The sequence below is a fragment of the Equus caballus genome, chromosome 1 (assembly GCF_041296265.1).
Source record: "Equus caballus isolate H_3958 breed thoroughbred chromosome 1, TB-T2T, whole genome shotgun sequence".
Lineage (NCBI taxonomy): Eukaryota > Metazoa > Chordata > Mammalia > Perissodactyla > Equidae > Equus > Equus caballus.
In genome coordinates this window covers 83,843,341-83,864,475 of record NC_091684.1, presented here as the reverse complement: position 1 = coordinate 83,864,475, position 21,135 = coordinate 83,843,341, and the positions used below count along the sequence as shown (strand labels likewise).

The window sequence follows — 21,135 nt, the reverse complement described above, 5'->3', positions numbered from 1 at the left end:
AGGGGGTGAGTTCTTTGACAGGGGTCTTGGTGATGGTTTTTGGATTTGACACCAAAAGCAAAGGCAACAAAAGCAAAAACAAACAAGTAGGATTACATCAAACTAAAAAGCTTCTAGACAGGAAAAGAAAACTATGTATTCTACTAACTTGATAAAAAAAAAAAAAAGAAGAATGCTTCCCATTATATCCAGGTTCTGTTTTAAGATTGTGACGTAATTATGCGTTATTTTGTTTGTGTTGTAAAGTAGGGAAACTTTCATTAGGCAACTTCTCATTGCTTCCTAGGAGTTTGGATATTTTGAAAGGAAGGTGTCTTTTCACTGAAAGAAATGCCCAAGTATATGTTATTAATGAGCAGGGCAGTTTTCATGCTTTCTGAGGTCCCAGGTACCTTTACTTCATAGGCCCCACTCAGTATCATAATAAATACAATAGATTGCACCCACATCTTAGGTTACATATAATTTTTGTTGTAGTAAAATTTTAATTTTATTTTGAAATCATTTAGTTACAAATGAATCAATCTTATTTGTCATTGGTTGAGATTTCTTGATAATCATAGTAGATGCAGGATATAACCCAAATATTCTGCCATCTAAGTCCTTATGTGTTTATCACACAGACCTCCCTTGTTGGTTAGAGGTTGTTTTTGAAAATGTTCCCCACATCCTTATTGTTTAAAGGAACTTTTGTGAGTTTTACTAAATTATAGTTTCTGAAAAGAGCTACTCTAACAAAATTCTTGTTGGCAAGGCTATTTCCTCCTAGATACTTCCATCTGTTTTAATTGCTCTGTATGCCATAGAATAAACAACATGAATACTTCTACCTGCGAGGGCATGTGGTAGCTCTCTTGCCAGATCATAAAACGATAAGGCTTGAAGTTCGTGGTTTAGAACATGGACAAATTCCTTCAGTACTTTTGAGTTAGTACCACCTTGCACATGCAGCGAGGAACAATGGCACCGATAAGCCAGCAGCACACATGCAGGAATGTTAGTGAAAGTCCACATTTATGAGTTCCATTACTCAATGCTGGGGGAAATGTGGTGATTTTCCATGGGATAAAGGTTTTAAATATGAAACTGTTAGACATAATGTTTGCTCAAAGAAGATTTTTAACTTCACAAGTAGATTTGAGACACTATACACAAAATAGCTATTCAATCTGACGTCATTTTTCTTGCAGAGCCCCATTTTTTCTTTATTTTCCATTCACATCAATTGCAGGACTCTGAAAAATACTATAAATTAAAAAGTATAGTTGATTTATTATTTTTTCCAGCTTTATTGAGGCTTATTTGATATCTATAAATTGCAGAAATTTAAAGCATACAGTTTGAAGTTTTGACATAATGTTATACATGTGTGAAACCATCAACAAAAGTAAGAAAATGAGTTTGTTCATCATTTTTGTAGCCTGTGGTAATGTTGTAACTCTTTATAATTCCTCCCTTCCACCTCCTTCCTACTCATCATTCCCCATCACCAGGCAACCATTGATGTGCTTTCTGTCAGTAGAGATTACTTTGCGTTTTCTAGAATTTCATGTAAATGAAATCATATAATAGGTACTCCTTTTTGATCTGGCTTCTTTCACTCAGTATAATTATTTGAGATTTATTCATACTTTTGTGTATATCAATAGTTTATCCATTTTTGCTGCTTATTAGTGTTGTTATGCTCACATACTACAATTTGTTCATCCATTCACGTCTTGCTAGACATTTGGATTGTTGTCAGCGTTGGGCTGTTAAAGTAAATCTGCTGTGCCTTTATATACATGTCATTGCTTGAAAAATGCTTTCTTTTTTGTTAGATAAATACCCAGAAGTAGAACATCTGGGTCATCTGTTAGGTGTTTGTCTAACGTCTTAGGAAACTGCCAGTGTGGATCGCGGTGGTTATAGATTTTACACTCCCAGCAACAGATGAGAGTCCCCATTGTTCTACATTCTTGCAAACGCTTGCTATGGTCAGTATTTGTAATTTTAGTCATTCTAGCAGATGTGTAGTGGTACTTATTGTTTTTATTTGCATTTCCCTAGTGGCTAATGATTTTGAGCATCTTTTCACGTTGCTTATTTACCATCTGTATATATTCTTTAGTGAAGTGTCTATTGAAATCTTTTGTTTGTATTTTCCATTGGGCCATTTGTCCTATTAACAAGTGTATCAGTTCCTCATCTATTTCATGTATGATTCTGTAAACTAAAGCTTAAAACTAATTTAATGCTGTTTAAATCATCTTTTATCCATAAAGTCATAAAACTAAATGTACATATCCTTTAAAATTGACCTTAAAAGAATGGTCCAAACTGTGAATCATTTCTTATAATACTGTTCATGCTTTAAGAACTATGATATAATTATTTATGCCCCTTATTTTTTAGTGTATATGTCTTGTATATATTAGATTATAATTTTTTCCTAACTGGTACGTTGCTGTCCCCTTTCTCGTGTCATGGTTCTCAGGTTCTCTCTAATGCTGTTCCTAATCTGTCATATCTTTATAAAACCTTGTAGCTTTATATGGATACAGTAATAGCTAAAAGTGAACAGCACTTTTACTTTCTAGGCGCTGTTCTAAGCCATTCTAAGCTTTTTCCTTACATTAAACAGTTTGTAACAGCGTGAGTGTACTATCGTGATCCCATTTAGAAAAAGAAAACAGAATCGCAGAAAGGAAAGACGATTGCCCAAAGTCAGGAGTGAGTAAATGGTAGAGCTAGGATTCACATCAAGGCTGCTGGCTCCAGTGTGTACACTCTGTGCCTCAGTTAAAGGCTTGAACATTTTCTTAAAAAAAATGCTCTAGACATTAATGATCTTTTTGCCTCCAAATTATAAACCATGCTTATTCTTCCCCCTCCAGTTAACCTTTGTATAAATAAAATAAACAAATTTGAGTGCTAACTTTATTTCTCTTACTAAGCAATGAAATTGCCAAAATATATGTAATGGGAGGAAAGAAAACAAAGTTAAGCGTACCAGAAAAATCTATAAATTGTAAACTGAGTTCTCATCCATTATATTCACGGAATGTGATACACTCTTATGCTAATTTTTATAACATGACTTTAAAGAGTATAATGTAGTATGAATGGGCAATTCATTAAACGTTGGTGAAATCCAAAGTTTATAAGTAACATTTTTTGCATCTAAGAGAAAATTCAAGATTGGTCATTTCTCTCTGTAGACAAAAGTCTGTAAAGATGACAAATTCAGACAAATCTACCTAAAACTTATTGTCAATGGATTATAATTAAGAGGTTTGTGATATTGATGAATAATGAAGAGAAAATTTTCATGGATTTTAAGAATTCTAAGTACAATTTATAAAATTCTAATTTATGTAAATGAATTTCTATGCATAGACTCATTCATAAAATGGCTTAAACACTGGATCATAGAGCTAGGACTGCTCTTGTGGCTTTCTAACTTGGCTGTCTGCCTTTGTCATCTCCTCATGAACCTGGCAGTAAATTTCTCTCTCTGCTTAAAGATATTCAGAGGTGGAAACACCATGCCTTTTTTGATCATCAATCTCAGTATTTAATGATATCAAAGTGACAATCACAATTTCTGCTGCTCTGACCTTCTTAGAAGGGAGACTCTTGGAAGACATATGCCAGATTTTTAATTAGTATGTCACAAGACATAGTGCCACATATCGTTTAGCAGCTTTTGCTTAATTTTTGTTAGGCTTTATTTTATTAATTGATATAATACAGCAGTAGTGTGCATTTTTGTGTATTGAATTGCCACTGCTATAAATCAAGGATACCAACACTTTCTGAGTTTTGCAAAATCCTCTTATGATTTAAAACTTTTCCTTAAATCAGAAAATATCTTTTTCCTCATTCTGTAAATTGCATGCCCTCTTCTTCAGATAGATAAGCAAAAAGCAATCAAATCCACAGATAAACAGAAACCAGCCTATTCCTCACTGCCTGCCAACCTCACTCTTCATTATGCACTGAGAAATGTCAGCCTGGACAGCATTCCCAGAAGCAGTTTCATTTCCAGGTTTTTTTTTTTCCTTCTCCGTCATTTCTTTTAGCATTTTCAACCGGGTGCACCTGAAAGGACACTGACCATTGTCTCACACATGCACCTCTGGACCCACTACAGAACTTTTTCCTCACTGTATGTTTTCCTGTGAAATAGGATGGGATTAACTCATGCAGCAGTGTGGAATAGAATGGTGGTGAAGAGCCCCAGTTATGAAGCCAAACAGCCCAGGTTAAAACTCTACCACTGCCACTTACTACCTGTGTCATCTTGAGGAAGCTACCTGACCTTCCAACCTTGGTTTTCCCGTCTTAATTACAGGGATGAAAATAATAGTACCCTTGCCATAGAGTTATACTGAGAATTACATGAAGCAATTCATAAAACCGTTCGGAATATGTTAAGTGTGAATATGTATGCTATTTTTCTTTTTTGGACATAAACACAAGATTAGGAGAATGCTACCTAAAACTATAGGACGGAAGAGGCAGATGTGATTTGGGATGTCTTCTCGTCATCTCCCATATGGCTCCCCAACACTGCTAGGAGGACCTCAGCATGGAGTGAAGAGGTGGTGTGAAACTTCATGAAACCCAGAAGGCATTGATTGTTGGACCATAAACAAAGGCCAAGACAATGTATAACTTCGGTAGATATATTCAGGATTTTAATCTGGGTACACAAAAATGAACTAAAGGGCTGGCCTGGTGGCGCAGCGGTTAAATGTGCATGTTTTGCTTTGGCAGCCCCTGGTTCACCGGTTCAGATCCCGGGTGCCGACGTGGCACCGTTCAGCAAGCCATGCTGTGGTAGGCGTTCCACATATAAAGTAGAGGAAGATGGGCACGGATGTTAGCTCAGGGTCAGTCTTCCTCAGCAAAAAGAAGAGGATTAGCATCAGTTAGCTCAAGGTTAATCTTCCTCAAAAAAAAAAAAGAACTAAAGAGAGTCAAATATCTTAAGTGGGGAAGAAGAATGATACTATGTGAACAATACAAATATTTCCATTACATATTGCCCCATCCCTGATACAAATACTGGTGTCCTTTTGTTCCATGACTTGGGCCCAAAGCAGGGGCAGTCTTTGAACACCGGATGCAGCAAGTGTTTCTCATTTAAACTCTGGTGAGCCGAGATCCTTTCTTACAGTTAGTTTTATGGTGAGATGTTGGACTCCATATGCAGCTTTTGAAAATGATTCCTAAATCACAACCCAGACTCTTCCTTCTGTCTCCTCACCTTTCCCTCCAAAGAACAACCCAATCTCTTAATTAACATGTTTTTGCCTCTGTGCATCTTCTTTTAAATAGTTAAAAGCATATTATTTAAAATCAATGAATGCTCCTTATGAATAGTGTTGAAAATAAGCACAAAAAAGAAATAAAAACAAATCATTATTCAACTCCCAAGTTATAACCACTATTATCATTTTGATCTGCAAATTGAACTGGATGAAACTGCTGATAATTGACTGTTTTTGACCTGTTCAATCAGCAAATTCACTTCATTAAACCTAAATTTTCTGTCTTTTTAAAGAGTATTTTGTGTATAGATTTGTGTATATGTAAGATGGTGAACATGTTATCCACACAACTTCATATCTCAGATTTTCTTTTTTTCACTTAACACAATATAGAGGACGTTTTGCTGTGTAATTATTCTTTAAAAATATAATTTTTAATTGAGAGTTTCTTTTAAGGAGCTTCTTTCTGTGTGTTTTTGCTCCATAGATGATTTGGGGTTCTGGGCTCCAGTGTTATTCAGTAGTATTTGTTAACCATTTGCCAACCAAAGGTATTGCTTAAGCCATCAGGAAAAAACTATACAAACTCAGGACATTTGAGCATTTTCCAAAAGATATTTAACAAAAAGATCTCCAGGGAAACCGATTAAATATGCTGTTTATACCACCAACAGTATTATGTTTCCTGAGAACAGCTGTACAATAGGAACTGCCAAAATTATAATTCATCACATCAAAAGTGACCTTTCCAAATATTTAAGAGGTTGAAATTTTAGCTAAATACAGTTTCAGGAGCTCATTACGGTTTCAAGAGTATATCTAAGAATGTCATGGTTGCATTTCAAAATGTGGTATTTATAAATGTTATTGAACGTTTTCTTTTCTGTCCCAAATAAATTAGTTTTTGCTGTGCAACATAGCATACAGTATTCTCTTTTCAGAAAGATAAATTTATTTTTCATAATGTTATGGAGTTTATAAATTTAGGGGAAAAACTTATTGAGACTCAAGAGCAAATTCATTTTCAAGCTAGGCTAGACTTTGAAGAATAGATCTTTTTTTCTATACTGAAGTAGAAAAGGATCCTGAGTTGTTTGTGCAATGCAGCATTTACCCTAGTTCCCCTAAGAAAACCTTACCTGGCCAAACAAGATTGGGAAAAGCAAAATATATCCACATTTAGGAAACTCACAATGCGTATCTGTTTTAACTTCTGAGTGATCCTGTTGTAAAAATAATGGTAACATAGTTTTTAACCCAGAATTTCTCAAATTTATTTGGGTACCAAATGTTATTTTTAATATTATGAAGCTCCTGGGATATCAAGTACAGTCTAGAAAATGATGTAAACACATATGAAGCTCTTTTGATTGCTTCATTTTCCCTACTCTGAACACTATCTTCTTGGCCACTATCATAATCTACACAGTTAAGGTGGTTTTCTACAACAATGCCAAGAAGAGTTAATTTTTATAAGAATGATAAAGAGTTATGCCAAAAAATTTGAACCTACAATGTGGTGTTAAAATATCTTTATTTTTATAATCATAATTATATCCAGCACACTGTAAGTGGTGTAGAATTCCAATATTAATTTCCATTGCTTTCCTCACACACACACAAAATGGACGACAATGTGTAGATAAGATGACCACTATAATGGTCCACTGCAGGTTCCTTTTGTGTCTGGATTGAATAGCTTGTGACAGTCCCTTTTATGTCCCCACACTATTATTGTTTCATGACAATGTCCCTAAGTATCCTGCTTATCTTGTATCTTATAGAAGCATTTATTAATCTTCTCAGTCTCTGCCTGCAGTTGTTAATTTTCTTTGTTTTTTTGTTGTTTATTTGTTTGTTTCATCAACTATATTCCTAAGGAGTCTGGCTTACTGCAGCACACTCTCAGAAGTGCCTGCTGTTTGGAATTTACCAGGCATGACTTCATTATTTGCTCAGGTCTTAGCTGTGTGTCTACCTGGGCAACAACATGGACTTATGGGCATGTTTGGGGCACATGGTCCTTACCAACAAGCCTGTGAAAGAGATAGACACATGAATAGATAAGCCAAGGTGACTTAATTACAGAGAGCATGGTAGCCACAGAAGAAGCTAGTAGCCTGTAGGGGGAGTGTGAGGAGAGAAGCATGGAGAGCCAGCAGGGTGTCTGTCAGGCGGGGAGGATCCCTTCTGCCTTGGAGAGGAGCTCAGGCTTCATATTACAGGGAATTTGTTTTCAAGTTACTTTTTCATCAGAATGTAATATATGCCCATTAAAAAGAACAGGAAAAATGCCTTGGAAAACAAGAATGTTAGATAGAAAAAAAAAGTCACACACATTCTAATCATTCAAAAACAGTCACATTATCATTTAGATGTTGTATTTCCTTTCCCTGTCTCATGATGTGTAGTTATTGTATCATTCCTCTGAGGTAAGTTGGTGGTTTTAACTTCAGGCTGTGGATGAAAAACCAAGGCACCGAATCAGATTACTGCCCAAAGTCCAGACTCAGCTGTTGCTGAAGACCCAACATGGAAATTTCCTGTGAGTACTGATATGAAGAGTGAAAAAGGTAAAAAGAAAGAAAACAATTATTCTCCAAACAAGCAAATCCTAGGAATAGAACAAACTCTACCTTCACTATTATTATCTATTTTTAAGAATATATCTACCTAAGGCGTTTTAAACTGAGCCAAGATCATTACTAATTCTTCACCTTCTAATCAATTCCAAAGTGTAGTGGATGAGATTGGCTCTTCCAATCCCGAGAGATCTTGCACTGCAAATTCACTAGTGGTCCTTTAAGGCATTTCTCTGATTCCTGATGGAAGCACCCAAAAGAATATCCTTTATAAGAGTCTAAACTCCAGGTATGTATTTTTTCCGTTATAATTGGATCCTTGAACCCCTGTAAAAGCAGTATTATTTGATTAGACCCTATAACACTGAGTTGACTGCACGTAAGAAATACTGCTTCCTGGTTTTCACATTCATATTACGACAATTTCAGAGAGAGAGAGAGAGAGAGAGACTGAGATTTAAGGACTGTAATTATAAGCCACCTGAGTTGAGGCTGCTGAAAGGTTACCTGAAGAAAACGGTGATTAACACTTCCAAGCATCTGAACTGGGCTATCTCTGGCTGAAGAGTAGCATTTTAAAGATATAACATTGTTTATGAAATTAAGGAACTTTGAGGCTGGACCTTTTCCTCTGTTACAGGTTGTTTTTGAACTTTTAAAGAATACAGGAAACCATTTGGAGAGTTAGACATTTTTTAAATTATGGTTTTGTGGGGAACATATTAACAGTGACTTTTAAATCAGAATGTGTTTTTCCATGTAGAGCAATTTACTGAATGGAACACTGGCTCATTTTCTCTCAATACAGCACAAGCCTTTAAAAATCCTTTCTCTGAATAGTAGTTACTGTTGTTTTTTCTAAAATATCTTTTTCCAAGGATTATCTCCCTCTTATGCCACCTTGGAACATTGGCCAAAGGTTGTTTCCAGTCTGTCCTTGGTTCAAGACTATCTCTGAGGCCCAACAGATAATGAAAAGATACTGCTGAGAATACAGATTTTCTGGCCAAAAATCAGATAGATTTCTCAATCCATCAAGAGATAGATAGACAGACAGAGATAATACCCAATTATGGTGAGGAAAGTAAGAAACAAAATTGCTACAACCTTTTTGATAAGTGACTGGCATTATCTACTAAAATATAAAATGTGAAGACCCTATGTCCTCTAAGTGATAGTTTTAGGAATATATAACTACAAAAATGAATATACATTTGCACAAGTATTATTTTTGCTAAATTGTTTACAGTAGAAAAAAGGAAACAATCCTGATCCCGTAGACAGTAAAAGGGTTGAATATGTTAGGGCACATCCATACTGAGGTGGTTTTACAAACTCTTGCAAAGCATGAGTTAGATCCCTATGGATTGATGAGAAAAATGTACCATATTGTTTAGTGAGAAGAGCATATACATAGTAATCTGAAAGGTAGTGTGATAGCAAAGGAAATGGGCATGTTGAACGATAAGAGAAAATATGTGGAACAATAAACATCAAACAACATTCAAGAAGATTGAATTTAGGAGTAAGAATGGAGGAAGGAAAAATCATTAATTTTTTTTCCTTTATGTAACTAGGTATTGTTTGAATATTAAATGAGCTGTATTACTTTGTAACTAAAATAGATAAAAAGACAGGCATTTTACTATGTATTATTAAATATAAGCGGTCATTTTTCAAATTCTGCTTCAGATTGTTAGGTTGTCTAGAATTCAGGCTGACAGAGATTAAAGCCCAAGAGCAAAAAGTCAATGGCAGAACCAGGGTGAACAAAACAGCCTTCTGCCCACCTGAGTATTCTTTCCACTCTGTTTCCATGGGCTCCTTAGAATCATAAATAAGTTAGTCTCCTAGGTTTACCCACAAATGCATATATCAACTCACAAATAGCTCTATATCCAGTGGGAATAAAAAGGTAGAAAATAATTGTTTTTCTGTACAAAAGGAAAAGTGAAAGTGTGTAAACCCATAGCTCCTCTTCCTTCCCACCTCATTTCTACCAGTAATACAGATTAAGTACTTTTCGACCACCCTACCTCACCAGGTGTAGAAATATCATGATGAATCACATGCAATAAACAACTTTTTCAACTTTAATTCAGATATAGGCCCCACATAATAGCCATTCCTATGAATTTCCTTCAAATTAACTATGTTATGAAGTGAGGTAAAGTTTCGAGATTTGTTTTTCTTATCCTTGTACTGAAAGATGTTAGCAAATTGGAATATTTTATCATCATACGTATTCTACTTAAAATTCAAGTTTCATTTTAAATCCACCACTTATAATCAAAGGAGAAAATTTAGAAGTGATAGGACTTGGGCTGAGTGATTCTTTAATTCCCTTCAGCTTCAACATTCTATGACTTTATGATTTTAAAGAAAAATAAAAGGCAAAACTTCAGGTAAAGCTAGAGATCATCTGCACAGGTTTTTGTTCACTGCAGAACTGAATATCAAAATAGGAATGTATTGGTCTGCTTCAGCTTCTACAGCAAAATCCAAAAGACTGGGAGGCTTAACCAACAGAAATTTCTTCTCTCACAGTTCTGGAGGCTGGTGGTCCAAGATCCAGGGGCCAGCAGGGCTGGTTTCTGGGGAGGCCTCTCTCCTCAGCCTGCAGACAGGGCCTTCTCACTGTGTCTTCACATGGCCGTTTCCCTGTGTGTGAGCAAAGAGAGACAGAGAGAAAGAGAGAGAGCTTGAGTGTCTCCTCTTCTTCTGTTAAGGACACCAGTGCTATTGGATCAGGACCCCAACCTTATGACCTCACTTAACCCTAATTACTTCCTTAAAGGCCCCATCTCCAAATATTGTCACATTGCGGGTTATGGCTTCAACATCTGAATCTAAAGGGGACACAATTCAGTCCATGACAGGGAGAAAAATAAACACAGGCTACTACAGGATACTAAGGTTGTGTATATTTTCTTTTATGCTAAGATTCTCCTTTCTAAGTTTTCATTATGTCTTTTAGTAAGAGCAATAAATTGAAATGACATTTAGCTGCCTACTCCAGCCAGCAGGCATAATCTATAGAGTCTGATTTTATAAGGTCATGCATTATTTCATTAAACTGTTAAAATGTCTTTATGGTTAACATATTGTGTGAAATATATACATATATATTTTTAAAAAGTGATATTTAAAACTGTCTTTAAAACTTTTCTTTTGTTTTTAAAATAGCTTAATGTTGAAAGAACTGGTTAAACCTCAGTTGGATGCTAGCAATCATCAGTTTCTGTTATTTAACTGGCACTGTAGAAATACTAGTTAGTTGCTGTTAAATATTTTTTTTCCTAACATAAAAAAATTAAAATATGTAAGAACACTAAAATCACATCTAATTACAGAAAGAGCCAACCGAGGAGTATTGACAGTATTGGTGAAGTTCCTTTCAGTCACTTTTCTGTGTACATAGAGCGAAATGTGAAATTACAAAGTTTGGATAATACTCTTCATGCTGTTTTGTACATTTAGTTGAATTTAGCCTCCAACTTTTATCTCAACAGTATGAGATTACGTCTGCTGAAACTGAATAGACAAGTTGTCCTTTCCCATGGACAGGGGTCTTCTCCCATTACTGCTCTCTGCCAAAATTGAAATAGAAAGAAATGCCTTTCTTTTCGCATAATCGTCTCGAATTTCTAGAACTCTTGGTGTAATGAGATTTCATAAAAATCTCAGCATCCACTTTTGCAGGCCTCAGGTTTGAGGAGCTGTAAGAATGGAAAACTGTCAGCCCGCAAGCCTCAGCCCTGCCCGTCTCTGTGCAGCTAATACGGAGGTTCATCTCCTCCACTTGGTGGCTTCTGGGAATTGTGTAACTTCCAAGAGATCTGGGATGGGCCTTGGCGAGTCAGTGTTTGTAGTTCATCTTCCCCGAATCCTGGTTTGCTCTCCTAATTCTTGATTAAAGTAGACCCAGCCTCCACCCCAGCACACCTCCTCTGAAGGTGAAGGACCGAGTGTTCTGCTTCATCGTTTCTAGTCCACTCACATCAGAATACTGAACCTTGCCCATGTTCCCAGCCACTGGCTGAGGTCTTGTCAGCTTAGATGAACCACTGAGTCTGTTACCATCCTGATGACAAGTACAGAACCCTGGAAGACTTCAGAGGTTGTGTTCTCCATCAACCACCCTGTCTCACTGGACATTATTCTGGGTTTGCAATGTCTCCTCAGACACTGCACTCAGGGGTGGTGGCAACACTCCTTGACAGCAAACCCCCAAAGTGGGTCAAACTGGGAGTTGTGTCAGTTCTGTCACTTGGATGAAGTAAACTAAGAAGGAATGGACAGAGAAGGAGAATCATAAATGGAAAAAGATGAAGCAGCACCAAGTTTTGTCTCAATAATCCCTGTAGAGCTGTGGTTCCCCTACAGAGACAGCAGACATTTGTTTCCTCATCTATAAAATGTGGGTAGCAATAGATAGGCTGTGATGATTAAATGATCAGGTGTATGTAAAGGGCTTGGAATAGTGCCTAGGATGAGGTGAGCATTAGGTTAATATTTGTTGTTGCTGTTGTGGTTACTACTACTATTATGTGGGATTTGAAATGAAAAGGATCCAAGTTTGTATATCAACTTTATCAATTACTTACCAGGGAACTTTGAGACAGTTATTTCATCTCTGAGCCTTATCTCCAAATTGGGAATAATAACAAAGGAATGAATGATTTCATTCCTAAGAGCTGTTTTGTGTTTTAATTGGTTCTGTCTCTCCCTGTCTAGATGGAATGGCTAAAAGTGAGAAGACGGGCTCTGATGGGAACAGATCAGAGTACAACACGAATCTGAATGAGCACAGATATTTAGTGAATGCTGTTTTTGAATAAGAAATTAATGCAAACCAGACGGCATAATATATACATTTTTGGAACTATATTTATCCTATTCCCCTAAAACAGACTGTCAGGCTCAAGTTTGTCAAAGCACTTGTTATTTTAGCCTTCAATAAGGCAGGTTAAAAAACTAAAGATATATTGTGAAATTTAAAAAGGGGAATATTCTAGGTCCTCACTAAGAGTCTGGGATCTAATTTCAGCTGAAGACAAAAAGTTAAATTAGTTAATTAAGCTTATTTATTTCAAGACTGAGAGCAGGTATAACGCTGTCCAAATCAGATGGCTACAGACTCGTTTATCACCCACTTAGATTGCAAAACATCTGCTCCAATGCTTTGCTTTTTCCTAAGAAAAGAGCAATATGCATGTTCAAATAATTAGAAAGAAGGAAAATATAATTTTTAGGTAAAGTTTTAAGGAAATAGGACTGTTCAGATTATCATACTAAGAGTCCAAAACTGCTCCCTCATGGAATACTCTTCTCAGAATCAGTATTCCATAAACACCCAACTATCTGACAGAGAGAAATTACTGCTTTAAAGACATTAATGAAAGAGTCTACACTTAGCTATATACATCCTAAATCAAAGTAATATTTTGCTAGCCTATTGAAAGAAACCTGTCATCTGGCCTTCCATAATTATTATTCTGTCTCTGGCATTGTTTTCCTCTTTATCTGGCTAACTGCATAATCATGACAACAGTCTCTGGAATCGCCAATCGTATTTTGAGTATGTAACCTTTCAAACCATGTTTACTGGGATCTGGAGGAACCTGTCATCTATACTTAGAGATTTGAAGCTCAGCCCTAAATGAATGTCGTGTGCAATTAATTTGCAATGGAATGAATTTGAAGCTAGGATGAAAGCCAGTTCCCTTGCTGGTTTTCAAAATGAATGCTTTGCTGCATCTAATACTAGAGAAAATTAGAGAAACTTCGAGAAACTTCAGAGTGTTATATCTCAGTTATTATTCTCCAATTCATTTAGTGAACAAGGTATTTTTCTTAGCAGACACTTTAATGTCTGAACAGTGTGTATTTCTACTTTATTCATTAATGGTACAACAATTTTATATTATTGAGTGATATGTATTTACTTACTTAAAATGACCTGAATCTCAATATGTAGGTGTGTTGGACCTCCTAATTGTAAGTTAGGCAAATATGATCTGGATACTTGTTCATTTTAATGATAAAATTCATGTAACAAATACTTACTGAGCAACCACTATGTGCAAGACACTTAGTAGGTTATGATAAGAGAAGTGACAGCTGCCTCGGTGGAATTCACTAAGTACTCCCCCTGTGGCTCTTGGGTTCTATAGGAATCTATGGTGAAAGATGAATTCTAGGCTCACTGGCTGGCAAGCCTCATATGGCAGAAAACATCTATTTGTTAGAGACGAGGGACAGAAATGCCCGTATCCTCCCACTGATATACTGTTTGATGACTTACCCATCACTTCCTCTAGAAGGAATGTGAGTGTTAACACTGTTGAATTTTCTCTTCAAGTTCCAATTGTGTAGGTATTATTTCCTGAGGAGATGCCGGTGTCTAAAAGAGGCAAGACAACTAGTGGAAAGAGTCAGACAGTCTGGATTCAAGTGACATCTGCTCACTTACACCCCCAGCGTCAGTTTCCCCATGCATAACGTGAATGGATCTCATGAAATGATCAGCTCCAGCCATTTCCTTCTTTAGGACACACTCTTCTGACCTGGGCTCCTGGAAGAGGAGCAGTCTAAGAGGCCTCGCATGGGTCAGATGTCCTCCTTTTGCTATAAGTAGGAGAAGGTCCCTTGATTGATAGTTCTAGCACTGTAAGGAATAGCGGGAGAGCCCCTAAAGAAAGGAGTAAGGGATATTGAGATGAAGAGTGGCTGATGTTCTCTAGGATAGTGCTTCTCAAACTGATGAAGGACCAGTGACTTTTCTTTCTTTCCTTTTTTCTCAATCCTTTGCAGATTAATGCTTTTAAAAAAAAAGCAAAATACAAATCTATTTTTTAATTGTAATTAAATGTTTCTCTCCATCTCTGCACTTATCTTGTTGCAGATCATACTCTTGGAGGCTGCACTAAGGTCCTCTCATCCTTGCTGAGGAAATCCCTCCACACGTGCCCCTGGAGTCCCTCCACTTCTCGCCTCACAGCCTCTTTTTGTCCTCTTGTCATCTGACTTCACCTTCATCATTCTAGAAACTGCAAGGTCCTCCTTTTAAAAATCAAATAATATCTTATCAGGTCTCATCCTCAAGTTCTTCCGTAGCACTTACTGTTTCTTCCTGACCCTCTGTCCTCAGCGACATCCTTCACAAGAACACACTTCCCTCGTTCTCCTTTCATGGAACCTGGTGCCTCTTTTTCTTTCTCCAGATCAGCCTTCTAAAGGAGGTGCTTTCCTAAGGCTCTGGCCTAACTGTCAGGCTCTGTATGCTTTAAAAATGTGAATGTCAGTTTCTAAAATGGTGTTAGGACATTTTCTTTAAGATTGGGTTCTATCCTTGTATGGGAACTGGACTAATCATAAGATAACGCTATGTGTATTCGTCCAATAGTGTCTGGGAGAAGATAGCACACTGGAACTTCTAAGGGATCATTCCCTTGACTTCTCTTTGAAAGTACACAATACTAACTCACTCGCTAAAAAAGGAAGGCACCATCGCTAACATGTAACATTAAGGAATGAGCAAATCCTTTTGTTTTGGTTTCCTTTCTTCTTACTTTATATCGCTTCATTGTGACTGGAGCTTTGGCAGGTATGTGGAGTGGAACTTTCCAAAATTCCTTTCATCAGAAGTCGATAGATGTGTTTCTTTTGCCAATGACAGGTACCTTAACTCTCGGACCATCTGTGTCCTCATCGGTTACGTGAGGTGGTTAGGCACCATGATCTATGCAGAAAATTCTGTGATGTTCTTACATTTCCTCAAGTCATTTTGTGTAACTTATTGACTTTCTTGGCTATATGTTAACACCATTTTTTTATTCTCTTCTAGCACCTGTGTTCTGATTAGAGGCCAAATAAATGACATTTGGAACTTCTGCTAAGGTACGCTAAGGTAAGATCTTTTTTTGAGTTAAAGTCTTTGCTTTAAAAAAAAGAGTTTATACCTTGATCTGTAAGAACAGATTAATGAGGAATAGGAATTTCTAAGTTTGTGTTTTTCAATACAGTTTATAATTGCTACTGTGTGCATCTTAATATAAATATAGTCATGCTCTATTTTTTTGTCTTAATAAAGATACTTTTTTGCTTATTTGCTCATCAGATTCAGAATTACAATGAAGGAATATTTGTTGAAATATGAAATAAGTTGATTTTTGTTTCAAATATTCATTTGTAATTTGTATCTTAATTGTAGCAATATGGTTTTTTTAAAAAGTGCAAAATGTTTGAATTTTTAGTGTATATAAGACCTTATACTTTGTCTAATTCATAGAAGCTTAAATATCATCCTTTGATTTATATTGCCTTATTCAGAATGCTGTACAAAATCTGATTGTGAATACAAAGAAAGAGCAACACGTGGAAAAGCTCAATCCTTTTTAAATGTTATCATTAGTAATACTTTTTCTATTCAGCAAACAGTGCAAAAACCCAATACCTATTCTCCCCTCCTTTCTTCCTAAAAAAGAAAATTTCTCATGTTTTGAAGGACAGTAAAGTATCCAGTTTAAAAATCTCTGCCTTCCCAGACTCCTTTACTGAGGCCACGTGACTCGATTCCGGCTAATGAGCTCTAGGTGTTGGGCCTGGGAGGGCTTTCCTTCCTGAACCAAAAGAGTAGACTTCAAGAGAATATTTGTGGAATGTTTTCCTTTGTTATTACCCCATCTTCCTACCTGGAAAGCTGCAGGATTTTAGTTTATGGAAGTAACTGAATGACCACTCAGAGAGGTCCATGCCATTGAAAGAAGAATTTATTACTTATGTTTCCTGAGAGAAGGGGGCACTCCAAGCCACCCAGGACCACGTGGGGAAGCACCAGGTTTGGTCAGGAGGCAGAAGACAGGAATGAGGAAAAAGCCTAGGTCAGAGTCTTTATTGGGAGTTTCCACAGGAGAAGCAAGGCAAGGCAGGGTAAACAGCTTAGGACTGGCCAGTTAGAATAATGTCAGTGGGCTCTGGGCTATAGGAGTGGTCTCTGGTTGCCTGGTGCCTGGCACTGGGTTGATTTGGGGCAGGGCAAAAATTGGCTTGGTGTGTGAGAGTTGGGAAAGAGGGTGGTTGGGACTACAGACTCAGGATTGTTTGGGTTACACATGAAAGATGTGCTCTAGGCCAGACCCTTTGTTGTCTCTAAGAATTGGCTAGCCCTGGGAGGGGCAGTCTCTCCCTGGCCAGTAAGCTTTTAAGATATCAAAGCATCACAAAAAACAGAAAATAAAAAACATGGTTAATGTAAAGCACAGCCCTCATCTTGTAACCACAAGGACAAAAGCTACAGCCAGGGATATTGGAGCAGAAAGGTAAAACAAACTTGCAGATACAGCCAGTTCACTAGCATTCATAGCTGGGCATTGTACTAGATACGCACCTATACCTAATTTACTCTTCATGAAGTGCCTTCAAGTAAGTATTATTATCCCCATTTTACAGATAAGGAAACTGATGCTTTGCGATGTTAAGAACTTTGTCCTATGATAATAAGCGCCAGAGTTGAGGTTTGATCTTGGACCCGTCAGTTGCCCTTCTCTGTACTCTGCTGGCTCAGTGCTGTCCTGAGAATATCATGCTGGGAGCCTGTGTGGTTGCTGATTATATTGATAACTAGTCAGTGACATCAACAGTTCACCAACCCCTTGAATGTTCTGCAGTAACACAGAATTTCCATTAGATTATCTGTTTATAAAACTAAGTAAACTGAAGCTATTCCATATTTAAAAATAAAAAAAGGAAAGGGAAAACTCTGGTTTGGGGAATCAGGATAAATTGGAATTGCTTATGAAAGCAAGTGAAGGAAATATTAATTCCACATTTCTTTTATTGTTTTTTGTTCTTTTGAAATAAAAGTTTAGAGATAATGGTCTAAGTATGGCCACCAAAACTCAGCTTCTAATCTACAGTCCTGATATTAAATATTCTCCTGCTAACAATCTTCATTCCTTCACTCATACTTTCTAGGTTCAGAAAAAAAAATTCAGGTAAAAGATGAATTATATATAGAAATTCCTTTGCAAAGAAAGTCGTGCAAGGTATTGAATGTGGTACTAAGCTGTGACAGGGGAAGAGGTGTGGGATAATGGGAAAGTCTCTGGGCTGGAAAATATAAGACGGAAATGCAGGTGACAGCCAGCTCTTTTGAGGTTTAAGAAAGCCATTTCACCTCCCTAGACCTTTGATCTTTATTTGTAAATTGAGGGTGTAAGAAATTCTGGTAGTTTCTTAGTAGAAAATAATAGCTTACCTTCTTGGATCTCTTTTGCTAAGCAGAGAAATGCTGTGTCTACTAAAGCCAAACTTTCTTTTTGGCCGCTGAACCTAAGATTTATCAGTTATTTTTCTCTTCCTTTCCTTTTTTTCAGACACATCCTGAATCTCTTAATCTCTTTCTGTCTCTTCCTTTACAACCCTACTCCAAATCATCATTCTGTCCTGCCTGGACAACTGCATAAGCTTCCTGCTGGTCTCCTGGCTTCCATTCTTGCCATTCCAGAATTCATTCTGTGTACACCAGTGACAGGGGAACCTGGACCAGAGCTTGTTACTCTCCTGTTTGAGACCTCAAAACCTTTCAACTCCCTCCTCCACATTTAGAGTAAAACCCAAATGCACTACCATGATTTACACATCCAACACAATCTGGTTTCTACTTATACCCCTTCTCCCTCGCTTCCTCCACTCCAGTGTCCCTGTCTTTTTTTCTGTTCCTTGAATGTTTCTTTGTCTTCTTTTCCCCCCAGAGCCCTGGCTTGCGGTGCTCTGTGCCTGGCCCTTCCAAATCAAGTTTCGGCTGCGTTGGCCTTCCCTAACCATTCTCTCAAAGTGAGCCCTATATCAGGCACCCAAATTTAATTCCTTTGAAAAACTACAAGTTTTATTTTTTTAAGGTATATTAAAATGTCCCCATCTGGAGAAAATACTTATATAGCTTAAGGAATTTAGCAAGACATGAAGAGTTCCCATATTTGTTTACAGTTTCTTCTTTATCTCTCACTGTGGAATGATCTAAACTCCATGAGGGCAAGGCCTTGTCTGTCTTCTTCACTGCCAAAACCATGATGCTGTTCCATGCAAGAAGCTTAGTAAATATTTGCTGAATGAATGTAGAGGCAGAACATGCCATAGGTCAAATATCCAACAGAAATTAAGCAATGTTTATAGATGTCCCTGACATGTCTATTGCTTAGATGTGTCTATTTCTTGGAGGGAAAGATGAAAAACAAATCTGAGAAGAGAGACAAACAACAGTGAAAATAGCAGGAAGGCCTTGGGAGGGACCATGTCAGGTGTTTTTACTAGCAGCATTTCTGATCTATGATGATGGAATCTTACCTAGATTTATTAGCTAAGTCTGGCACAGAGACAATCAGAAATGTTTGTTGAATCAAGGCCCAAAAGGATGAAATAATAAATTATTGAACTGCTAAGAACAAAATTTGGCCTTTTTTTAAAAAAAAAAGAAAGGGCATGATAATATTCCCATGATGCCAATATTTAGTCCGTGTTTGTAACAGATATTCCAAATACAGTGAGTGTAAAAAACGTTCCATGAAACAGAATTCAGTTACTGTGCTCGGCATCTCCCTTAGAGCGTTTCAGAGTTTATTCCATCTTCAAGTAAATTGTCACAGTGACTCTCCAGAATGGCACACCGTGCTAGTGTATTATAATGCTGATGGGAAAATGGAATCTAGAAAAATGTCTTATCTGTCAATTAAATGATGTAGCCCTGTGGTTAGATTACAGCAATTTGGGGGCTTTTTGTTTTCTGCCAATTGAGATTTGACAGCTGTGTATAAAATATTTACATTCTGATTTCAGTCACATTGACAGCACTTCTGGGTCTTTGGAAGATGATAATTACATGTTAGGAAAATGTTAAAAAAAATTTGAAGCTGATCTGTTGAGGGGAAAAATCTGTTTTTAAAATTGTACTAAGGAAGGAAATCCACTTTATTAAAGGATGTACTTCTAATAAAAGTCAAACATAATAGACGTTTGTGATACAAAGACATACTGCATGGAATGTGGGAATATCCTTCCCCAGCTGCCCGTCAGGGTACCTTAGCTTTTCTTAATCAGCTCTGTTGAGCTGGATACGTGCTTCTCATCTTTTCCCACTTTATATGGTACATGGGCAAATTAGATAGGATTTGGGGGGCATCTATATAGAATTTTGTGAAAAAATTCAATATATATCCTTAGTATTAAAAGAAGAGAAAATAAAAAGTATTGGGAAGAATACTAAGCATTGAATTTATATAGAATTTCTAAATAAAATATTTTCAAGTATTTTAATAAGTAGTGTAAATTCACACATAACTTCTTTTTATCAGGTTTTATGTTAGAAATAGGGACCTGTAATTCTTGGTCAATGGTCTCTCCAAAGTCTTGACAGTTGCTAACTGTGTGATGCTTTGTGAGAACAAGTAGATGATAGAAAATTTAAATCCTATTTTATAGCCATTCAGAAGTTTCTGCAATTGAAATCATATTTAAAGAATCTTACAGCTATTATTTTCTTTCACTGACAGATATAATGTTGAAATTTCTTAGGAGAAGGCAAATGATTTTGGATTCCAACCTAACTTTTTAGTACCAAGTATTTCTAAAAATCGTGGAAAGCATATATTCTCTTTTAGCCATCACCCTGCACATAGCTTGGACCTCACTAAAAGGGCAGATCAGGTATAAATGCACAAAACTGGGCTTGACCCTGTCTGTGGAACCAGGAGCAAAAGTACAGTTGGAGTCCCTGGGCCCACCCTGCCTTCCCACCCTTGGCTCTTTCCTGATCCTCCAGGGGCCTCACGCTTGGAGCACACTTGTGGCCACTCAGCCTGAAAGTCACACACGCCCTTCTCTCTGTGTCACGGCTGTCCCATGGCGACCCTTTGGGTTCCAGGTGCACTGGATGATGTGTCTGGTGAAGAGACCACTGTATACTCTAGAAATGAGTGGATATGGGCCTTTGGGCAAGGGATTCTGGGAGCCTGTGTATATGAAGCCTGGTCTAGAAGGAACCCTACTGCCCATGGGCATTATCTTGGAGAGTATCACGGCCAGAGGAAAGCCGGAGTGGGCCCTCTGATGTAGCACTTCTCAAACACAAATGTGTATACAATCACCTGTTAAAATACAGATTCAGAATTCAGAAGGGCTAAGGCAGGCCTGAGCTTTTACATCTCGCACACTCCCTGGTGAGGCTGATGCTAACTCTGACTGCACTCTGAGGATCAAGACTGTGATGCACAGGGCCAAGGCAGGGAGCTCACTGC

At 37.3% G+C, this 21,135-nt stretch overlaps 1 protein-coding gene across 12 annotated transcripts in view; it reads left to right on the top strand.

The window, feature by feature from the left end:
* Window positions 1-21,135, top strand: part of CHRM3 (cholinergic receptor muscarinic 3) — a 453,733-nt gene that overhangs the window by 194,678 nt on the left and 237,920 nt on the right. For 9 of the 12 annotated variants that reach the window (XM_023637166.2, XM_070263481.1, XM_023637272.2 and 6 more), the window contains exon 3: window positions 15,690-15,752. The gene's annotated coding sequence lies outside the window, so the exon portion shown is untranslated. The remainder of the gene's footprint in view (window positions 1-15,689; window positions 15,753-21,135) is intronic. The other 3 variants (XM_023637218.2, XM_070263878.1, XM_070263826.1) reach the window with 1 other exon arrangement.